The sequence below is a fragment of the Streptopelia decaocto genome, assembly GCF_964273445.1.
Source record: "Streptopelia decaocto genome assembly, chromosome: 12".
Classification (NCBI taxonomy): Eukaryota; Metazoa; Chordata; class Aves; order Columbiformes; family Columbidae; genus Streptopelia; species Streptopelia decaocto.
This window is the reverse complement of record NC_138667.1, coordinates 19,084,858-19,108,942: the sequence shown is the minus strand read 5'-3', so window position 1 is coordinate 19,108,942 and position 24,085 is coordinate 19,084,858. Positions and strand designations below refer to the sequence as shown.

At 51.1% G+C, this 24,085-nt stretch overlaps 1 protein-coding gene across 1 annotated transcript in view; it reads left to right on the top strand.

Moving 5' to 3' along the window:
- Nucleotides 1-1,122: 1,122 nt before the first annotated feature.
- Nucleotides 1,123-24,085, top strand: part of CTNNA1 (catenin alpha 1) — a 187,292-nt gene continuing 164,329 nt past the window's right edge. Inside the window, exon 1 of the mRNA XM_082063875.1 lies at nt 1,123-1,127. The gene's annotated coding sequence lies outside the window, so the exon portion shown is untranslated. The remainder of the gene's footprint in view (nt 1,128-24,085) is intronic.

Below are 24,085 nucleotides of genomic sequence, written 5' to 3'. Positions count from 1 at the left end.
TTTGGTGGCAATTAAAAAGCATTGCATTACCCTTGCCATGCTAAAACAGGCTGTCAAAATCTTTGGGTAAACCAGCAGTTAAATGAGGGGCTGACGGAGAGTTACAATAAGGAAAGACAATGGCATCATTATATTAGGATTTATCTTCCTAAGACAGGATTGTCCTCATTATTCAGGAGCGGTGCGCCCAAAAGCCACTAATAAGGCTCCCTCCCAGGATGGAGATAAATCCCAAATCTTCTGAAGAGTCTTGAATGTAAAGGCTCTGCAGCATTCAAAGTGCCCTTTGATTTTGGCACGCTAATCACTCGTACCAGCACCACCGGTCCTGCTGGAGGTTAAATGGGCTTTGGGGACTTCATGGTCCAGGTCAGCTGGGACCAACACCTCTCTGGGACAAGGGGGCCAAGCTCCTACATCAGATGGACATTTGGATCATCTTGAGAGGGAGCTGGGCAGTCCCACCTGCATGGGACCCGGCCACCCGAATCACCACGGCTGCAGCAAGGATCGAACACCCTCAGGGAACCAGAACATCTCCATGTGACGTGGAAACTCTCGATTCAGGGCAGATCAAGGGCCTTTGGCAAACCATCTTCTAAAATACAACTATGAAGAAAATGGGAGGAATCCAAGCAGGTGGAGAGAAGTTTGTAGGACGGTGACAAACTTGCCCATGTGTCCCCATCCCCCCCCGCGAGCTGAGGGCGGTGGGAGGCAGGGGACGGCAGCTCAGCTCCTCAGTGTTTTGTAGCATAGTTAAATTGCATCAACCAAAAAAACTCTTTCCCATTCATCATGCAGTAAAATCCATGCTTCAAAAATAAGTAGGACGCTTCCTTTTTTCATGTTATAAAATAACAGGGTAAGTAGTATATTCGGTCCATAGATGGGAGGTGCCATGTTGTTTTAATGACTATGCTTTCCCCTTTAGCCTGCTCCAAAAAATGTTTTTAAATCCCAATAAAAGCCTTAGGTGTTGATATAGATTTGGAAAGGCAAATCAGTTCGGCTGTCAGCGACAAGGTGGAAAACACCAGATTTTCTTTCTGTGTTTCAAAGGGCTCGGGGGTGCCAATGGTGTGGGGCTGGCTCCTGCCTTGCCAGGGCTGAGGCTGCGGGTGTTCCCCACCCCAGATGCTTTTCTACATGCTCAGATGGGCTGGGATCAAACTCCAAAGCTCATCTGAGCAGAAAGGACATCTTACCCACTTTCCAGCCTCCTGGTGGAAACCCAGTTCCTTCAATGGCACCAGAAGTACCAAATCCCAGTGCCAAGACATGGCCCCTTTCACTCACGGAGGTCTGCTGCTGTTACAGGAAAGCTGGAGGAGGAGACGAGTCCATAAATGAGGGTTTTTTTTTAAGAGACAGAGAGATCACAAAAGGTTTTTAATGTACTTACTTACTTGTAAGATGGGCACATCCTGCCCTGCCACCACCAAGGCAAACCCAGAGCCAACCCCAGGTGGGAAATGCCAGAAAATCTCATCTAGCTGAGGTCAGGGTAGTTTTTAATAAGAAAACACATATTTACTGAGGGCTTCAGAAAGAGCACTGCGATGGAACCGCAGGAGGCACGTTGGACAAGGCGGAGGAGATGAATTAGAGGCTGATATTCATGGGGTTGTTTTCGCTGATGGAGCTTTGTGGAGAGCAGCTCTGCCCATGCAGCCCAATGCTGATGAAGGCATTTATTTTGTGGGAGCTGAACTTGGTCATTTTTCTGGGCTTTGTCAGGCCAGAGTGCAGCAGATTTGATGATAAAACCCCCTAACCAGTATCCCCGCTTCTTCCTCCCATGGCAAACCACCCCTGCATGCAGCCATGGTGAACCATGGCCATCATGCCTCAGCTGCTGGGTGCCGAGTCCCCACGGCAGCCCACGGAGGTCTCACAGCTCCTCCGGGCTCGGCATTACCCAATATCATATTTACCAAAACCCCACGGTTAATTTATCCAACTCTGCCTCGGGCTCTTCCCCAGAGCAGCACAGGAACACACGGCATCCAGACCAACCCCTGCACCCCGCTGCCTGGCCCCCGAGCCACGCACCACGCTCAACAAAGCCATTTAATTATCGCTAGTATCTATTTTGCCATTCAGGAATGAAAAGCTTTTAAATAAATATTTAATGACTCCTATTGGGTGCTGGGATGATAATGGGACTGGTGGGCATGCAAAGCCACGCACCCACAGATAAAACCTGCAGCGAAATGGTCTCTCGTTTCATTGTTTCTGATATTATTAAGATTGACTCTGCTATTAGAGTTTCCTGAAGGATTTCTCATGGATAAAATCTCCAACTAGCACAACTTAATCAGTTGGTGATGAAAAATAAATTTCAGGTAGTGGCAGGTTTTAAGTAGGTGTAACTTTCCTTTAGAAAACACAATATCTGCTCTGCTAATAAGCTACCCTGCAGACACGACATGCTCAGACCCACACCACGTGCAGGGGGGCACAGTGTCCCCCCTTACCAGCCCAAAGGGGTTGGGAGTGCTCTGGTCCATTGCTTTATTCCCTGTGGACAAGCCACAGCAGACCACAATGAAGTGATCTAGCCCAGGGACAGTGCAGCAAATTAACAAGGAACTAACTAGCAGTAGTCTGGCACTATGCAAGCTTTGGTTAGAATGTGCTTGGGCACGTGAAAAGCCTTATTTAAGGATAAAACCAGTGGTGCTGGTTCTTGCTAGGGCTGGGTTTGCTCCATCCCCAGCTCTTGGATTTGAGGGGCACAACCCCTCCCCTCCCCCTGCTGCCAGAGAGACATTTCAAGCCTGGTGCACAATTCAAAAAGCACAACCCCAGAAAACAATGTCAGGAAGGGAAAGAGCTCAAAGCACGGGGAGGAACAGATTGAGGCTGGCGGAGCAAGCGGCCCCGGCTGCGCCAGATGCTTCCGCGGGCTGGGAAGCATTTTAGCTGCTGGCCTGGGAACGCAGCAGCTTGGAGCCATCGGCCCTGGCCAGCTCCCGCGGGGAGGAGATGCTCCATCTGCACCGCGGCCAGACCCAGCGCCCTGGGGGTGGCGATGAGCCATGCGAGGGTGGGGGCCGTGCCTGCGGAGCTGTCCCAGCTGGGGGCTGCGGTCCCCCCACTCCTCCCGCCTTTCCCCACTCCATCCCTGGCTTGACCGAGCGAAGTTCAGCTATTACACAGTGTCAGGAGATGAATTACATGAAATTATAATTACATTACCCTTGCCTGCTCCGGGCAAAACGCAAAAGGTCATCTTCCCTCCCCTCGCTGCCTGATCTTCAATATGTTAGGCCACTTATAGACACTGCCATGACATTTACAATAGGTCCAGAACGAGATGCTGCACAGACACTTACATGTTTTTCCTCTTCCAAGGGACTCGATTTGACTGGGGACAGCCAGAGGCACACTGAGCCCCTCAGGGTGCTGGTTTTGCCGGAGAGTTGCCTGTTTGGCATGCCGTGGCACAGCCAAGCTGGCCAGCTAAGCCATTTCCTAGCCCAGAGGGACTGCAGGGTTCTCTGGGGGCCATTCACCCCAGAACACGGCAGATTTCTCATCATCCAGCTTGGAAACTGCTCTGGCATTAGAAGCAGCGACACCTGGGTGGGTGTGAGGCGCTGCTGGGGGGACCAGTTTGCGGCACAGGAGAGCCCAGAGCACGGAGCGAGTCCAGAGGAGGCTGTGAAGGTGGTCAGAGGGTTGGAGCTCCTCCCCTACAAAAACAGGCTGAGAGAGTTGGGGGTGCTCAAGAGAAGCTCTGGGGAGACCTTATTGGGGCCTTTCGGTACTTAAAAGGGGCCGATAAGAAAACTGGAGAGGGACGTTTTGCAAGGGTATATATAGTGATAGGACAAGGGGTGACGGCTTAAACTGAAAGAGAGATTTAGATTAGATATAAGGAGGAAATTCTTCACTGTGAGGGTGGCAAGGGACTGGAACAGGCTGCCTGGAGAAGCTGTGGATGCTTCATCCCTGTGGACACCCCAGGCCAGGCTGGACGGGGCTCTGAGCAACCTGATCTGGTGAAGATGTCCCTGCTCATGGCAGGGGGTTGGAACTAGATGAACTTTTAAGGTCCCTTCCAACTCAACCCATTCTATGATTCCACAGGGCTGCCGAGGGCTATGCACCCCAGAGACTTCCAGGAGGCTGTCACCGCTCCTTCACACCCCCGAGATACACCCCTGAAGGTGACGACACCTTTCAGAAACACCAAGCTAACTTGTGTCATGATCCGTGATACAGCACAGAGCACGTCAGGCAGGTTTTGCAGGCAGCGCTGAGCAAACACTGCCACGTAACCTCACGCCGGCGTTGGAGGTGACCTCAAGCACATCCACAAGACCTGCACTCATAGCGACATGGACCAAGACAGGACACCGATGCCATGGGTCTGGGTGCACGATGCCCCTGTGCTGCAGTGAGTGCAGGGCCAGGGTCCCTCGGGGGGAAATGCAGCTCCGCTCCTGCTCTCATCAGGTGAGAAGCCAATTTCCTGCTTTTCACAGCAATTTTCTTCTGCTCCAATGGCTACAAGCTGCTCTGTTGATTGTAAATAAATACAAGGGGAGCTTGGCCCGAAATAGAAAGCAGAGAAACCTCCCTAGCTCAATAAACTATAATAAGCACTTGCAGTCAGAGAACCTGCAATTTGCAGGGCCAGCTCTCCTCGCGGGACACAGGCTCGACTGGGCTCCGGCTGCTTCACTTCACCACGGTCTATCAAGGGTGGGAGGTGGGGGGCCCGGCCCCAAAGTGGCTCTCCTGGGTTGTCCTGCTCCTCGCCCCACTGATGCTGTGGGCTGGTCCCTGCCCAGGAGCTGTGCTGGGGGACAGGGCTGAGCCCCACCAGGTCCCAGGGGGCATTCTCTGTCACATGTGTCCTTGGCCAAAGGCACATCCAATTTACAGCTCTCCATGCCAGACACTCACCCATAGCACAGCCCTTGCAGAGGGCTCAGTCATGGTTGTTTCTTTAGGCGCCATGAAAAAAACAAATCTAGGTGAAATGAGTGCCTGCATGCACATCCCTCCTTCTGCTCCCATCCTGCCATGTCCTCGAAGGCCAGGGCTGGTCTCCACCTCCTCCCCACACCAGGAGCCCGCTCACTCCACAACCCCTCCACTGGGACAGGCCACTGAGTGGGTCACCGTTCCCCAGACCCCCAGGACCCAGGGAGCTCTGCCCTGGGGTACCAGCGGTGAAGGGAGGGACAGCAGGATGCTGCCCACACACTTTGTTCACCAGCAACACTGTGCCAAGAGATTTGGTGACACGGCTCCTGGCACAGCAAGCATCCCTGCTGTGGCTGTCACCCTGGGAAGGGCTCCAGGTCCTCTCTCCCTCCTGTGCTTAAATTAACTCTCCGAGGTGTGTGGCTTCCCATGCACAGAGGCTCCCATGGGAGGTTAAGAATACAGGCAGGGATTTTCCAAAACAGATGAAAGATTTGTTTGACACACCTTTTTTAAAGACAAATGAGACAGCAGGGGTGATTATCCATGAGAACAAGTCACCAAGAGATGGTGGGATTCAGCATCTGTATTTTCCATCAAGTACCACTGTCCATGTCAGCCAGGACCTACTTCAGCCAAGCACATGTTGGGCTACTGGCCCTTCCTGGGTGAAATCTATGAACCTCTGAAAAAACAGCAGCAACCTAATGCCTGATGAGTCTCTGGACAGGTCTGTGGAACCAATTCCTGCTTTGTCACTGCCCCGCCTGTCTGCAAACAGCCATTTCCCCTTCAAAATGGACAGGGCTCTTTTATGGGGCCTTCTAAAAGGCTGGAAATCATAAAGGAGGTCTGCCAGCCCTGTCCCAGTGAACCTTCACTGGCAGCCCTGGAGCTGCTGGACACACGAGCTGTCACACAGCAGGAGCTGGCCGGCTCCCCAGCCCCGGCGGTACCGCGGACGACACCAGAGCAGAGCTCGTGTGGGTCAGCATGAAAGGTCAGGACACAGAGGAGGTCTCCTCGCTGGAGATGCGCTTGGTCAGAAAGCTTAGCCAAGCAGAAGAGTGAGACCCAGCCAAGGGGTGTTTTTCCCCACCCTTGCCGTGGCTGCACCAGGCAGGGATGTGGGAGGCTTGTGGGGGTAGTGGTCGTGGGGGCTAAACCAAAACCCTTTGGTGGGGAGATGTGTTCTCAGCTTGAATATCATCAGTCATGATTTCACATTTAAAGGGTGATGCAGACTGCATGGCAGAAGGTGTCCCCTGCTGAGCACGTGCCCTGCGCAGACGTTTACTCTGTGGCTGCCCAAAGACCCATGAAGCAAAGGCACATGAGTCCTGTGGACGAGGACAGCTGATCCTCTCCAAAGGTGTCTACCTAGAAAGTCCTTTTGTTGTGTCTCAGAGATGCTTCTCAGTTGCAGGGTGCTGAGGGCTTGGAGCGAGCAAAGCCACTCACCAGGCAGGTCTGGGAGCTCCGGCAGCCTCCCAGGCAAGAGCCGGCACCCATGGCACACCTTTGCAATGACCTCCTTCTTCAAGAGGATGGTTCCCAAGAAGCAGCTGGCCCTAGCAGACAGGAGGGAGGCCCAGTTCAGCCAGCACTGCCAAACCCATGGGATGTTAGACTTGAAGATCTTAAGGCTCTCTTCCAACCAAAACGATTCTATGATTCTGCGTCTCCCACGGCTGCCACCAGCAGGGAGGCAACAGCAGGGTGTCCCCATCGCAGGCTCTGGAGTGACAAACACAAGCTGGTGAGTGACTCACCTCCCACAGGCAGCCTCAGGGGTGAACACAGAGCTGAACATCCAACACGATGCTCCACGCAAGGTTTCACAAGAGCATCTCTCTGGCCTCTCCCTGCTTTCTGTGCTCATCATATTGAGGAGAAATAACATTCTCTCCTATTCTTTGGCTGTCCGTGGTCTGTCACGCTCCCAAGAGGTTGAGTGGCCCCACCAGCTCAGGACCAGTGAGGCCACCGTGCCCTGTGGCCACCTGCATCCCTGGCAGCTCCATGCTAGGCTAGCACAGTATTTTTAACTATTTGACTGTAGTAAGTTCCTTCGAGCTTGTGGTTTGCTATTGTTGCTCTCCTTTAATAACCTGTAATAGGTTTTTCGCCTCTAAAGGGAGACCTTAGTAGCAGTGGTTTGCCATCCTATCAACACTATCAGGCAGTCTCCTCTGCTGTAGGTTCACTGAGATAAAGATTTCAGGGTCCTTTGAGCTATGATGTAGACCTCTCCACAATAGTAAATGGTGATATTTCCATTCAGTAATGTATTTATATCTTCCCAGTGAGGTCAATAACAGAGTATCCCTTGAGTTGGGAGAAATGATGAGTGATGTCTAGTAATTACAGACACCATAAGGCAACAGTGAATCTAATTTTGACATTAAAAATCACGACAAGCACCTCCATTGCCTATTTTATTTGCCGTTTTGGACAGTGATGTCCAGCACGGTGCAAGGAATGGATGTCTGTACACAGGGCACGTTTTGGGGTTGTTGGAATCCAAAGCAATTAACTGCTTTTGCCTCTATCAGTTTCCTGGCATTGCGCCTGACCTTGCATACGATTCATCTTCCTCATTTGTGTTAGATGTTTGCAAGTCATCTTGCTTTGAGCAATGTAGGCTGCAGTGGGGATTGAACTGTCTGCTATTACTATCCTTCCCCTCTTCCTCAGCACCGAGCCAGCCGGAGCACTTTCAGGACGCGTGGCTTATAGCTGCACATTGCAAACAAGCAGTGAGAGCGTACTCTGAAGATGAATTGCATGAAACGGCTCTCCAATGAGGAGCATTTTGCATTTCAAACGCCATCACTCCAAATGCCCAGCTGCCTTTGCCAGAGGAGCCGACGGGAAGAAAATGTTTCATTCCCATTTCACACAAATACTCTTATTCGTATTTCGTTTTTTAAAAAATCCAACACTTTGCACAGCAGTAAGACCGTAGCACCCAGGCTTTCCGAGGGCAGGGTGGAGGAAGCCAGCAAGGGTTCTGGCTGATCTGCAGACAACCAGGCTTAAAAGCCGGCTACTCAATTTCTGCCACTCATTTGGAGAACCGCATTAATGCATTGAGATTTTGGTAAATAGAAGCACAAGGGTCTATTTCTAAAGTCATCGTGTATTTTCAGCTTTTTGGGGTATTTTTCGTACTTATCCCTAAAAGTCACAGGAGATGTGACACTGCTTTTGGAATGATGCAGAATCACAGAAAACAGGGCTGGAATGAACCTCAAGAATTTGCCCTGCCTCAAGGTAGGGTTAGCTCCGTATGATTCCAAAGAGATGTTTCTCCAAACTCTTCTTAAATACTTCTAATGATAGAGACTCCATAGCCTCCCCAGGCAAAGCATCCCAGCACTTAATTGTCCTTACTGTTACAAGATTAGAAATCTCCTTCACTGCCATTGCAGCACTAATTCCTATCTCGAACCTCTGCAGATTGAACAGAGAATATTCCATCATTTGGATCATTAAGGACAACACTGACTCCTATTAGCTCAAGGATGGATTCCTGCAGAAAGTCACTCAATCCATCTCTTTGTTTGACAGCAAATCATTGACTTCTCTTGTCCGGTTTCCAACCATGTTTTGTGCTCCTCCCACGGTGGTTTTCTGGAGACCTGCTTACCAACCTTGTTAAAAGGACTATCATGTGAAACACAGCAAAATCCTGCCAAAGCCAAGACATCCAACATCTCTGGCTTCTTCTCAATCTAAAATATTTAGTCTCCTCACACAGGGCGATCAGGTTGGCTTGACATGTGTGGTTTTGCTTTTAGGGGGGATATTTTTTTTTTTGTACTTAGAAACGATATTTTTCTGGGAACTGAATCTAAACCAGTTAGATTACAATGCTAATTGCAATTCTCCAGGCCTCCTCCTTTTATCCCTCTGTAAATATGGATTTTACCTTTGCCTCTGCTGATCTCCTGCAGTATTGTATCAGCCCTGAGACAGCTCCTGCCTGTTCCTTGACTAACCAAGGGTAAACTTCTGGCTTGGGTCAGTTTAAAAATACTTATCTGCAACTGATCCTTATTGCCCTTTGTAGTCGCTGCTGATTTCGCACCCTGACCTGCCTGGTTTCGCCCCTGCCTGCTTGTACCACCCAACTCACCACTGGGAACATGGCCCAGCTTTTGATCCTTGCAGATTTTCCTGCTCTCCTCGAGGTCCGTGAGGAGCCAGGGCTGACCCAGCCACCGCTGGACTCCCTCCAGTAATTCCTTATCCTTCTTAGGCTGGGAGCCCAGCACTGGACACAGTACTCCAGATGGGGCCTCACCAAGGGAGAGTAGAGGGGGAAAATAGTGCTATAGACAATTGTGCCAAAGAACATGGTATTGAGTGGGTGTATCACACCCCATATCATGCACCAGCCTATGGAAAAATGGAAAACTATAATGGTCTGTTAAAAGCTACATTAAGGGCAATGGATGGTGGAACCTTCAAAAATTGGGATTCACATTTAGCAAAGGCCACTTGGTTGGTCAACATTAGAGAACCTTTCAATCAAGCTGGGCCTGCTAAATCAGTAATTCTACATACTGTATAAGGAGGTAAAGTCCCTGTAGTGCACATGAAAAATACGTTAGGGAAGACAGTAGGGCAAAGGCAAACCCATTCATGGGATTGTTTTTGCCCAAGGACCTGGAAGCACTTACATATAGGAAGACCATCTCCCTTTTCCTCTGCTCTTCTTAGACAAGTTGCTCCCTGTTCCAACACCATCCCATGCACAAGAATTATTTGGCCATGGGCTGCCCAGCTGTGCTGTTAAAGAGCTTTCCTGGGATCTCTTTGTCTGTAGCTGTTTGACCGCTCCTTCAAAGGCTCTGCAGAAGTGGACTGACGTGACTTCACCAGTCTTACAGGTGGAAAGCTAAGCCACAGAGTGAAAAACTGGTTGGCCAAACCCAAGAGCACAACAGCAGAATCCTCATTGCCCTAGACTCGCTGTCCTCAGGTGGTTGATGCCACCATGTGTGTGTTGAACAAGGCCCCAACACATGGATTTTGGTTGTAACCTCCTTCTTCACTCCTTACCAGGCAAGAAAATAAAAAATATGGAAAAGTGCAGTACACATTTGCAGCTCAGTTGCTGTGGTATTTCTCCTGTCAAGCCAGTCAAACCAACAAATCACTGTCAAATATATCTTCTTCCAGTGGCTGGTCACATTCACATGTGCAGAAGATATTAATTCCAAGCAGCTCATCATCCATTTCAGTCAGGAGAGATCAAATACAGTGTTTGCTACAGGAGCTTCATGGCTGTGACAGGCTTTTGCTTGATGAGTTAAGAATAGGTGCTTGCAGGATGGCAAGAGAAGGAAGAACAGCTGAAATCTGGGGGCTTTGTGCAGCTGCACGTGAAATCCAGCACAAGCTACCGCTGAAACACACTGTACCAGGGGACACAGACAGCTGGCCTGTAGCGCTGGGATCATATATTACATCTGGCAACATTACAAACAATGAAAGGACAATTGTCCTGACATTTTTTTATGGCACATATAGTTCTTTTTAATAAGCGCTTCTTTCATAATTGCATCTGTTCCCCAAAGGTCTTACTGCGAATTAGGAATCCCATGCGAACACAGGGAAGCAAACTGTGATTAATTATGCTCAGCTTGCTCAAGGTGTGTTGTGGGTAGACACAGAGGCTAAATATGAAAAAAAAAAACCCAGAAAACGAAGTAACTGGGCTGTTCCTGTGCTGTTTTTTTTCCAGTGATGAAGCCCTGAGCAGGGAGAAATTGTTCAAAACCACAGTCTTCCCAGTTCAGATAACTGGTGTGGCTTCCCACCCTACAGCATCCAAACACATTTGGTTTGAGTAGACCAGCCAGGTTCAGCAGAATTGCTGCCTGCTTAAAACCGAGCCTTAGAGTGCTTTGCTAGAGATGGGTTTAGACTGGGGGGACATGAGAAAGCAGAGGGGCTGACTGCCAAGAGGTCACCCACAAAGATGGTCCTGCCACGTATCAGTGATTGTCACTGACAGTCCCTGGAAGCCAGGTGGTCCCCTGCCCTGGGGACAGTGACACGTCCCTGCTTAGCAAGACCCCAAAGGGAGGCAGAGGATGGAGCAGGCTGCCCTCTGCTCTGCTGTTTTGTAGGACCCATGGCCCCAGGAGGAAGAGGCCACGTTTGGCCACGTCCCCCAGCTCTCCCCAGCAGCCCCCAGCGAGCAGCTGGCAGAGCAGGCACAGTTTGTTAGCGGCACAATCCCCGCCTGCACCTCTGCTAGCTAATCAATAAACCATTTTTCTACTCAACCGAGAGCCATTTGTCACCGACATGATGAAAAATACCCTGCTCGTCAGGAGACGGTGCCCCCAATCACCAGCAAATGGTCAGAGGGGACCAAGATTTCGGAGGTCTCTGGCCCCGTCCATGGTGGCCTCATTTTCCTCCTCCCAGGCAGGCAGCACACGTCTCTCCCTCTCCTTCCCGGGTTGCCAGAAATAGATGCCTCAGGAATATTTTATCAGAAAACAGGGGGAATCATCTCCTTTCAAAACCTTCAAGCTCAGCTGGGAGGTGGCCCCTCCACAGGTGACCTAGTCTGAGGAACTATGAATCATTGGCTGCAGTGACCATGAGATGGTGGAGTTCAGGATCTCATGTGGCAGGAACAGAATACCAAGCAGAATCACAACCCTGGACTTCAGTAGGGCTAACTTTGGCCTTTTCAAACAATTGCTGGGGGAAATCCCATGGGAAAGGGCAATTGAAGTTAAAGGGGCCCAAGATAGTTAGCGTTCAAGGACTGCTTCTACCAAGCTTCTACCAAGCTCAAGCTCAGAGTATCCTGACACATAGGAAGTCAAGGAAGGGAGCCAGGAGACCTGCGTGGTTAAACAGGGAGCTGCTGGGTAAGCTCAAGTGGAAGAGGAGAGTTTACAGATCATGGAAGGAGGGGCTGGCCACTTGGGGAGAAGATAAGGCTGTTGTCAGAGGGTGTAGGGAGGCAACTAGGAAAGCTAAGGCCTCCTTAGAATTAAACCTGGAGAGAGGGGTCAAGGACAACAGGAAGAGCTTTTTCAAATACGTGGCAGATAAAACTAACAGTAGAGACAATGTAGGCCCACTGAGGAACGCGGTGGGTCCCCTGGTGACAGAAGATACAGAGAAGGCAGAGTTACTGAATCCCTTCTTTGTCTCTGTCTACTCTGCCGGGGCTGTCCTGAGGAGCCCCGCACCGCTGAGGCCCCAGAGGAAGGCAGGACAGTGGAGGAGTTTGCCTCAGTTGATGAGGACTGGGTTAGGGAGCAGTTAGGCAATCTGGACATCCATAAATCCATGTGTCCGGATGGGATGCACCCTCAGGTGCTGAGGGAGATGGCTGAGGTCATTGCTGGACCGCTCTCTATCATCTTTGCCAAGTCTTGGGAAACGGGAGAGGTGCCTGAGGATTGGAGGAAAGGAAATGTCACTGCAGCCTTCAAAAAGGGCAAGAAGGAGGACCCGGGTAATTATAGACCGGTCAGCCTCACCTCCATCCCTGGAAAGGTGATGGAACAACTTATCCTTGGCTCCATCTCAAGGCATATCAAGGATAAGAGGGTCATTAGGGGCAGTCAATATGGCTTCACCCACCTCATAGCCTTTTATGAGGACATAACGAGGTGGATAGATGATGGCCAAGCAGTGGATGTAGCCTACCTTGATTTCAGTAAAGCATTTGACACAGTCTCCCTCAGCATCCTCACGGCTGAACTGAGGGAGTGCGGTCTGGATGAGCGGGCAGTGAGGTGACTGTGAACTGGCTGAAGGGAAGAAGCCAGAGAGTCGTGGTCAATGGGCAGAGTCCAGTTGATCCTGTATCCAGTGCAGAGCCTCAGGGGGCAGTGCTGGGGCCGCTGTTATTCAATATATTCATCAATGACTTGGACGAGGGAATAGAGTGACTGTCAGCAAGTTTGCTGGTGACACCAAGCTGGAAGGAGTGGTGACACTGGAAGCTGTGCTGCCATCAGAGACCTGGACAGGCTGGAGAGCTGGGCGGGGAAAAATGTAATGAAATAGAACAAGGGCAAATGTAGAGTCTTGAATCTGGGCAGGAACAGCCCCAGGTTCCAGTGTAAGTTGGGGAATGACCTATTAGAGAGCAGTGTAGGGGAAAGGGACTGGGGGTCCTGGGGACAGCAGGGTGACCATGAGCCAGCACTGGGCCCTTGTGGCCAGGAAGCCAATGGTACCTGGGGTGGGTTAGAAGGGGGTGGTCAGTAGGTCAGAGAGGTTCTTCTGCCCCTCTGCTCTGCCCTGGGGAGACCACACCTGGAATCTTGTGTCCAGTTGTGGCCCCTCAGTTCCAGCAGGACAGGGAACTGCTGGAGAGAGTCCAGCGCAGCCACCAAGATGCTGCAGGGAGTGGAGCATCTCCCGTGTGAGGAAAGGCTGAGGGAGCTGGGGCTCTGGAGCTGGACAGGAGGACACTGAGGGGGGACTCATTCCTGGGGGTCAATATGGAAAGGGGGAGTGTCAGGAGGATGGAGCCAGGCTCTTCTGGTGACAACCAGTGACAGGACAAGGGGCAATGGGTGCAAACTGGAACACAGGAGGTTCCACTGAAATCTGAGAAGAAACTTGTTCCCGGTGAGGGTGGCAGAGCCTGGCCCAGGCTGCCCAGGGGGGTTGTGGAGTCTCCTTCTGTGCAGACATTCCAACCCGCCTGGACACCTTCCTGTGTAACCTCATCTGGGTGTTCCTGCTCCATGGGGGGATTGCACTGGATGAGCTTTCCAGGGCCCTTCCAACCCCTCACATTCTGTGACTGTGATACCACCACCTTGAGAAGAAGCTATGAACCATCATGTAATCACTACCACACTAAGGTCCATAAAAGCTCCAAGTTACCTTCAAGCTCACCCTGCAGACTCCCCTTAGCTGGGCTGGAATACCCACCCAAGAGCCCCAGCAGCCCAGCTGAGCTCAGCGTGACAATACCCTAATCACAACTCCACAGTCATTAGCTGAGGAGCATGGGCAGAACATCTCTGCTCTTTGGGGAGAGGGGTTCTAGTCCCCATGGTTTCCTGCTCTCACAAAGATGGCAATGCTCAGTGTGAAGCTGCTCCGATTTTGTTTTCCAAGCACTGCCACTATTTGCTTCTCAGCCATCTGCTGGGGCTGTTTTCTGCATTCCCAGGTGTCATCTTTTCTGAACACTCCACCCCACACGGTGTGCAGTAAAACAGCGCATGGGAAGCTATGAAAGGGTTAAGCACAGAGTCAGCATCTGAAAACTATTTGATCCAAGCAAGAACATTATTTTAGGATGGGGAATTTCTCCATCTAATAAATATATATGGTAAGGAAAAAACGCTGCCAGTAGAATTACTCATAATGTTATAAATGAAAATGGATTTGAGGGTGCTGGGTTTTTTTGCACAGCAAGACAGACTTTTAGACCATTAAGCTAGAGACATTTATTGCTTTCTTTCCATACACACAGCGCAAAATGAGGATTCTTAGATCTGAATGCCCAAGAAATCTACACAGTGGTTTGAACATTATGAAGGACACAGCTCTAAATTAAATGAAAAGGAGAGAATGATGAAAATATATCGAAACTCTCACTCCCTGGCTGTTGCAGCTCACATACAATACTTTGGCAATGCTCAGCCAGGGCACACTTCGCTGTCTCAGTGTACGACTGGAAGCTCATGCCCATATTGTACCCAAGTAATAAAAAAGTACGATGAGCAGAACTGCAATTATTGCTAACAAACAACAACAATACTTAATGGTAACTAGATGCCGGTTGCCCCATCGATTTTCAAGCATGGAGAACCAGTGCTCACCACTGCTAAGAACCCAGAGACATCAGCAGGCACTTGCGCAGGTAGGAAAACCAAAAGCACAAGTGAGAAACCAGGAGGAACACATTTACACCCTGGCACGTGTGCTGTTGGAAGGATAGATGAAGGAAGGACGTTATTTTCAAAATCTGTCAGCTAGGCACTAAATTCCGGTAGAAAAAGAAAAAAAAAAAGAAATGAAAGAGCAAGGCAAATAGTTTAAATGAACCCAAGAGGCACATCTGAGTTACGGAGCAGGGAAGAGGACAGTCATTCTGGGTACCACGTACTGAACACACGAGGCAATAAAAATAGCGTAAAAACTCCCCGGTTTCCCTGTAGCAATGAGTGTCAGTGAGGAGGTGGCTGCCAGGTACGTGTACGAGTGCTGCCGAGCCAGAGTGTTGAAATGTTCTGTACTGTGCTGTCGCACAGTAACATTCCCAGGGGAAAAAATGGGTATTTACTGCTGGCTGCTCCGGGCCACCCACAAACATCTGAGGAGGTTAACGAGTCTCTGCCAGGTGGCCCATGGCAGCCCAAGGACCATGCAATTGTATGATCAAGGCTGAAATTAAATGATTATCAAGGCAATTATATGATCAAGAAGAGATAGGGAAAAGCCTAAGGGGGATGTAGGGCTCCTTGCTTCAGAGATAGGACCGGTCTGAACGCCTCTGAAGCATTTCCCCAAATTAATGCTTTATGAACGTGGCCACATCATTTAGAAAAACATCAAATCTTAATTTTAAAATCATCGGTAAAGGGGAATCCATCACGAGCCTTGCAAATTGTTCCAATTGCTGATCACCCATCGTGTTGCCCTGGATTTGTCGAGTTTCACCTTCCAACCATCAGATCTTTGCATACTAAATTGAAAAGCCCTCTGTCAACAATTTGCATCTTTTAACCTTCCCCTGGAGAGCTGCAGTCGCTGCAGCGTGAGGCGTTTGCTGTAACCTTGAAACTGCCTCTGAATTACAGCATGGAGAAACTCAGTAAGAGAAGTTAAGAGGGGCAAGCAGGAGATTTGAGGTCTTAATGAAAAGACAGATACTAAAAACTGATGTGCAAAAGGGCTTTCTGAAACTACAGGAGTTTGGTACCTTTTTAGGCTTCATGGAAAGGTCCCAGACCCGCTGCCATCTGGGTAACACAAGTGCTGCCCAAGGATGATGGCTATATTGCAATCATTTACACAGCACCTTTCAGAGTCCCCGGACCACAGAAAAGAGGCAGAGAGCACGGCAGGATGACATCAGACAAACCAATGCACACATCCATTGGACGAAAAGGGATTAAATGTAACAGGAAAAGCAAAATTTGCCTTGTTGAACCCAAGCTAAAGCTGTGGTTGGGGCAGCCCCAAGACCCTAAATACCTGCCAGAGAGCCTGGCTGGGGCTGAGAGCGGAGCTCAGGTGCAAGGTAAAGAGTCAGGATGCCCAGGAGGGGAGGGCTGCCCTTTTGGTGCCCTATTTTTTCCACAGAGAATGAGATCTGACAGTCTGAACTCAAGAACTGAGAGCTCAGCTCCTGAACGCAGTGATCTGGGCTGAAAGCAGTTAGATTTGGAAGCAGTCACAGGTGTCATGAGCTGTGCTCTGTGCTCCTCGGTGCTCTGTGGCCTCCAGAGATGTCTACAAAGAGCAAAGGGGACAAGAGGCCATGGATTGCAACCGCCTGGGCAGGGTGGACACAGAGAGCAGACCTGGGGTCCCCACTGCATGACAAAAGGACCTGGGGGGATGCTTGTCACCTGACACCTTTATTTGGACCCCAATCACAAATTTCCAGCCTCCCTTCCCCCTGGTTTTCTGTCAGCCCTTGATGAAATGGCTCAGCTGGCTGCGACCCCTCTGTCCTTGTGATCCCCCACCCCACACTGATCCCCGTGTGCAGCTGCCTGTGCCTGGTACGCTCCCTGCAGACCCCCCATCTCTTCCTTGCCAGCAATTTTGGGATGTGCTCTCTGTGCACGTGCCAGGGCAGGTGTCAGCCTCAGGCAGCGACATTTTAAAGACAGCAAAAGACTTGAGGCAGCGACTTGGTGAAGCTGTGATCAGCTGCAAGTCCCTGCCACAGGGGCTTGCAGGGATGCTCTCCTCCAGCACACCCCAGCGCCTCGGGAGCCGGTGCAGTGCTTCCTGCTGAGGCTGACATCTCAGGAGAGGTGAGGGACATCCCCGGGGGAGGCAGTTTTGGGGACAAGCAGCACACACTGTGCTTGAGGATGTATTTCAGCTGCTGCTCATACTTGCTGGTGGCTGGGGAACAGGATGCTCAGGGACCCCCACGCGATGTGCCAGGGAGGCATCGGCCCGCGGGGTCCAACAGAGGGGGAAACAGCACATGGTGGGCTATCACCCAGCTGGGGATGAGGGCGAAATCCAGACAGGCTGCTAGGAAGGAGCTTTTAAGTGTAAACTCTTCAGGGTTGCAGCCAGAGACCGTGGGCTGAATTCCACAGTGAGCTGCCGGTGGAGCCGCTGCACTGGGAAGGGCTCATTTTGCCATGGAAAATGGTTTAATGAGAGACGCCAAGTGACAATGAGTGGCACCAAGTAGGACAATGCCACCTGCGCGGCCCGGTGGCAGGTCCTGCTACAGCCCCGCGGCCCTGCCCGCGGCCCACAGCGCGTCCCGCAGGGCGGGCAGGAGGACATGCTCTGCTCTGGGTAGTTCCAGCTGCTTTATGCCAGCCTTCCCAAAGCTGCCCGTGACCCCATGGATGCCTGTGCGGGGCGGTCCCCAGCAAATCCCGCTCTCTGGGGCTGCGGGGCTCGCTCCTGGCTGGCATGCTGTGCAATGATGCTTTGGGGGACTTCTGCGATGCCATGGCTGTGTTTTATGCTACAATGACTCATTGCTAACTTGGTTGTTAATTCATATTAGGCCAATGTGAACACTAACGTGATATTTTCTGGGATAATTTCAGAATGTTTACTGCTGCTGTGTTACCATGGTGATTAACGCAGCACCACTCGATATGATAGTTCTATTAAACACCTACACGCGGGGCTGTTTCCACTGGGGACTGGTTCCCCAAGCCCTTGGGAGCCTTCACCCAGCACCCACTGCCCATCCACGGCTTCTCCCTATACCCCATGCTCATCCGCCTCCCCTCCTGACCATACCCTGCCCCTGGAGAGGACCACAGTGTCTACTGGAGGCACTTGTTCTATTTTGCCATGCAGCAACTTGACATCCCCAGGGAGTTTCCCCAAATCCCTGGACCACACAGAGGCCGGTGGGAGGGCAAATGCAAGGGCAGAGTTGCCCCACATGCTGGTCCTCACAGCTACAGGCTTGCACAGCAGGTGTGAGGAGGAGAGATGCCAGCAGTGAGCATCACCTTCAACCTGCACTTTAAAAATCCAGCCTGGCCCTGTTAAACACCTTTCTATAACCTCAGCAAATGGCAAAGTGCAACCTGCCTGCGTGCAGCCCTCGCTGCAGGGACGGGCACTGCTCCCGACACGGCCCCATGGTTCTGCCTCACTTGTATAACATGGAGCACCTTGCCATGCCATACACGCAACCCCTTCGGGGATCTTTTTCCTCCTGGCAGCCCAGATTCAGTATTCATGAGGCTCACGCCACCCTTAGCCCTTGTGCCCGATGCTGGGTGTTTCCTGGGGGATGCGGAGGCAGGGGGGACCGCACGCAGGATCATCCCCCGTACAAGCCTGCAGGCATTTGTCAGAAAAAAAATGACACAGTTTCTGTGCAGCCCAGAGGAGGAGTAGCTGCAGAGTCCAGAGGAGCTCCTCAGCCCCCCTTCCCAGCCCGAACACGTGCAGCCACCAGCTGCTGGGGCGAGCAGCTCCCAAGAGCAGCCCAGGGAGTTGCTGCTATGGGGTCATTTAACCCCAGTGTGGTTTTTCCTGCAAGAGGAAAAGAGCCACTAGGAGAAAAACATTGGTTTCCCCAGAAAAGCAGCCTTTCTGCAAGCATTCACTGAGCAGACTGTGAGTAGATGGTGGTACTAAAGCCGTGGTGGGATGGCTGGTGTTGGCTTTTGAGGTTGGTCCAGGTGGGAGGTAATTAGGTAAATGATGCGAGGGGCAAGGGAAGTGGTTGGGCTTGGGTTGAGTCTTTGCTGGAAGAAGGTACGAGCCCAAATCTCTGTGTGTGAGCACACGTGTGCGTGGACACGCGTTTGGAGGGAGAAATCAAGGGCAGAACATGGAGGGCATCTCCCCCAGCCCCCTCTCCACCCCACACCTCTTAACGACTCCTGGTGTCAAGCAGAGCACACCGTAGCCCCACTGCAGCCCAGGAGCTGCTGCACATACTATTTTGCCACCTTCAGGACAACCTCTGCATGAGGTGTCTCTACGGGGCTGTTGTAGAATGCTGGACCGCGACAGTGCTGCACTACATGCTACAATGAGTTTTGGGAACGGGCCAAGAGAGCTGCTGCTCTTTATTCTGCAGCCTGGACTTGCTCCTACCCAGGTGAACCGTGAACATCCCAACCTACACACTGTAAAGAGCAGGTTTTTATGGCAGTCAAGACAGCCAGCTGCACAGCACCCTGCTGATACGGGATGGCCAAGCCTGGAGGGACAGAGCCAAGGCCATCTCCTGTGCCTGGCCTAGCCCTTGCAAGGTGACACCTTCACCAGAAGATGAGCTCTTGCCTCCAGGCCAAGCCCCAGGACAGCGGGCACTCTGCCTGGGGGGGCACAACCTCTGGCAACCCCCCCAGCTTCCTGAATATTAATCTGCATCCCAAGGAGGCATCTATTTCATCTCCAAGCATTGTGTTTTTCTGACATATTTATGAGTCCTCTGTCTCATTAATCTAGCAAGTATTCATAAGACTTTCCTTTCATGCTAGAATAGCTAAGGGCAAAAGCCTCTATTTATCTATTCAGTGCCAAGGAACCTTTCTCAAGAGTCAACTGGATGAAAGGTTTTCACCTTTTAAAATCCTTAATAGAGTTTTCCCAGCAATATGTCTTATGTGTTTTAGGAAAAAGTCAACTTCCTCTTTATGGCACGCCTCAGGTTCAGTTCTTTTATTACCTTGACAAGATAACATTCACCTCCTCTCTCAACGCCTGCCTTTCTTTCCCCAGCCCACATCACCCTCACACAGCATTTCAGCTCAACAGTTATCTGTCATGGCAACAGCCTTATGGAAGAGTCTTTAAAATAAAAATAAAAAGAAAAAAATCAAAACTAAATGCACTACAGAAGGTTGCCTCTGTGGCTTCACGTTCAAATCACCTTTGGTAGGATTAATCTGGATGCCCTGCCTGTGGTGGGCACCATCCTGACCTCCTGTGGGCTGGGGCCCACCATGTTCTGCCAAAGCCAAGGGTTTACCAAGCAGTTCGAGACTCCTTTGGGGTGCAAACGCCGCTTTGGGGGTTCAGAGAAGGGTACGGGCATCTTTCCTCCAGGCCACGGGCAGAGTCAGGGCCGAACGGTGACCACTGGCAGGTCCCCATCTGCAGGCGCTGGGCAAACCCCTGGCTGCTTTATTGATGGGAACGGCCTGCCCATCTATAACTCTTCATGCTGGGCTGGCCAAGTGCTCATTTCCAGGGCTCTATAAATAATAATAACTGCTGAGGTCTGGGCTGATTCCCCACGTGAGGCTCCTTTCCATTAGAGCACTCTCTAGTAATTGCTTTTCTTTTACTCTTTTTTTCAGGGGTCTTCTTAACTTTGTATCTAAATCAATATTGTAATTAAAACAAGAATATTTCAGAAAAGCCACAGAGCAGTAAAAACAGAGAAGCAATTACAGGAAACCTTCAAGCATTAGCACCGCAAAGGAAATAAAAGAATAAAAGCTTTCAAAACCCCGTTTGAAACATTTACAAAAACATTTCGGTGCAGCAAATGGCCTTTTAAAGCATTCCCTTCTGGTTGGGCCGTGGAGTTTGTATTTCACGCTATCTTGGTGTACACTGGATTGAAGCACATCAGGGTTATTTTCTCACGAGGTTCTGCCCTCGATTCCTCCCTCCAAATGCGTGTCCACGCACACGCACAGAGATTTGGGCTCGTACCTTCTTCCAGCAAAGACTCAACCCAAGCCCAACCACTTCCCTTGCCCCTCGCGTCATTTACCTAATTACCTCCCACCTGGACCAAACCCAAAAGCCAACACCAGCCATCCCACCACGGCTTCATTGCCACCATCTACTCACAGTCTGCTCATGCCCTGGCTTCATAATCAGAGCCACAACATCAGATTTCCCCTCCTGACATGCTGCAACTGCCCAAATAAAGGAAAGTGCCGCTCAGTGAAGCCCTACCCAATTATCTGATCAAGCAAAGAGAGGGAGCAAATGCACAGGAAACAGATGGGGCCAGTGATGGCTTGAGAAGTCAATCTGTTTGTCTACTAATTATTTAATGTAGGAGACAATTTCAACACTTAACCCCCTTGATCCCAGGAGTCGCTTTGGTGTTAAATATGGGAGTCAGGCAACACATTTCTCATTAGCATTTAGCATCAAGAGCTCTGGATTAACCAGCGTTGGAGTTTTGAATAAAAAATGAACAGAAGTCAGACAGCTTATTCATCATCCATGAGGAAGATGTCAAGTTTGGATATCCCAGCCATTATCATAATTGCCAGTGATATCCATCCATAAATGCACATCCAGCAGCATTAGTTTCCCTTTGACGCTACCTGAGCTCTGCCCACCCACCCCTTCCCCTTGCAAAGGTCCCACTGGTTTGGGGAGAGACCTGGTGCTGAGTCCCACCCTGGTGCACATGTGTTGCTGGCCTTGAGGGGACCTCAGTGTGCCCTGTGCCACACGTGGGTGCTCACAGCCAACATGTGCACAGACATGGATATAAAGGGGCCATCTGCTCCGCACATGATGTTATCCAGTACGTCTGATGATCCCACTCGAAGTGGACAGAGGTCTTAGATTAAGTAACAGAGCACAGTCAGAGATCAAGTGATAAGCCGAGCACGCTATAAACTAAGTGTGCTGTGTGTAAAGGACAGGAGTGAGGTGCAGTGGCTCCAGAGCAAAGCAGCTGTGATGGGAAAGGGGCAGTCCTGCCTCCAGCTTTCACTGCTGTCACCACCCCAGAGTAAATGTTACATGGGCTCTAATGGCATCTGAAAGGCAGGCTCAGGACACGAGCCTTCAGAGATTCACAGCCCTTTATTTTCTTGGGAGTGCTAAGAAGAAACACAGGGTTTCAATAAAACATGAAAAAAGGCTGGGAGTGAGCATGTTGGATGAGTATCTTTGTGAGGTGCTAATATGGCCCAGACACGAATGACCCAGCCCCAGCTCAGGACTCAAGCAGGATCACAGACATCTCCCCCCCGGTGTCCCACCACCCTGGTGCCCACACCCCGGCTTCACCGCACTGACAGTGTTTGGTCCATCCCAGTGCTGCTCCAAGCAGTGCCCGGGGCCAGACTCTGCTGCAGGAACACTGGTCCCTGCGCACGGACATCTCTGCAACCAGCTGTGTCCCTCCCCTTGTCTTCAGCCCGTAGCCTGCACTGCTCCTTGTCCCATCCAGCTCCTTCCTCCTGTCCCCTTCCTCGTCCCAGGGCTCTCTTTTCATCCATAGAATCATAGAACAGTTTGGGTTGAAGGGACCTTCCCAGCTCCCCCAGTGCCCCCCCTGCCATGAGCAGGGACATCTTCACCAGCTCAGGTTGCTCAGAGCCCCGTCCAGCCTGGCCTGGGATGTCTCCAGGGATGGTTCATCCACCACCTCTCTGCCCAACCTGGGCCAGGCTCTCACCACCCTCAGGGCCAACAATTCCTTCCTCATATTTGGCCTGAATCTCCCTCCTTTAGTTTAAACCCATCAGCCCTTGCCCTATTGCAACAGGCCCTGTCGAAAAGTCCGTCCCCATCTTTCTTATCAGCCCCTTTGAAGTACTGATCCGTGACCCCTCTAACAGGTAGCACTTTGGCCACACGCGCTTCCCCAGCAGCTCGCAGCCGGGATGGAGCAGACATGAGCTGCAGCAGCATCCTTCCCGCCGGGAGCTCAGCAGCCGTGTGGAAGGGGCTGCTTTTACTATGCCCCGTGCTAACTCTTCCCTTTAGCTTCATAGCTGCAGGCTCATGTCTATCTCCAGCACATTATTTAGCACATTACCCATGTTTGCTGCCTACACCGGTCGCTTTGCAGGCGGGATCTGTGACAGCACCGGGCTGTGCTGAACACTGTGTTTCAGGCAGCACGGGGTTGCATCGCAACACCCCGTTTGCACCCAGGGGAGAGGCTGGAAACCCCCAGCACTGCAAGTGCAGCTGGGTGGGGGTCCAGGGCAGGCACACAGGCATCCAGGGCAATTCTTTCCCGTTTGCTTGGCCTCACTGAGCAAACCTGCCAGCAATAGCATTAAAGCATCTTGGGTTCCCAGATCCTGGGTGAAATCCCAGGTCCTGGAGTCAGGTGATGGCCAAATCACGCCTTGCATCAAAACAAAAATATGTTTCTCTTGAATATACAGGAGTTGGCTGCTCAAACCACCTGTCCAATTCACATCTCCCCCACGTCCAGGTAAGCAGCAACATATCAAAACCCAGCGACACCCTGCCATGCAAACCAGAGCCAGGTGCCAGCATCACTTCCCGAGTGCTGAGAGAGGTCCCGGATCTCCATGGGTTTGGAGAGGCAGATCAGGCTTCTATTTGCAGCATATATGAAATCATTGCTTCTTTTCTCTTCTGTTTTATTAAATTCAGCATGTAGTTTTTATGAGAAAAGATAATTACAGAAGAAAAGGTCACTGTTATCTTTGCTCTGTGGTTTAGGGATCACCCAAGCTGTTTATTGCATTGCATCGCAGCTGATGGAAACCCAGGCAGCTCAGGGACCAGCTCAGGGATGCTGCGAGGGCATGAAAAGCATTTGGGCTGTCCTTGGGCAGGTTATTGGGGGCTGTGTCCCTATGCAGTGCACACATCCCCGTCACCACTACTCCATCACTGCCTTGCAACATCTCCTGTCTGCCAGCCTCTCTCCACTGCCATTGCCCCCTGTGCCAGCCCCATACCCACAGCGCTCTATCTCCCAGCGCAGCACCAGGGGAAAACCGTTCCCAGCATGAGCTGGGAACACTTTTGGGAGAGAAGTGCTCATGCAACGAGGTCAGCAGGGAATGATGCAAGAGATGAAGAGCCCTCTGCGTCACCTCGAGACAGCAGTGAGCATCTAGGGGCAAAACAGGGTACCACGCTCACGGGCTGGAGGCAGAGATGCCAAGAGCAAGTCCTTACCCCAAGACCATTGGTAGCACCCATATCACAAAGCTGGGCTTAAACCTTCCTCCTACCATGCCTTTCAAAGCTGCCT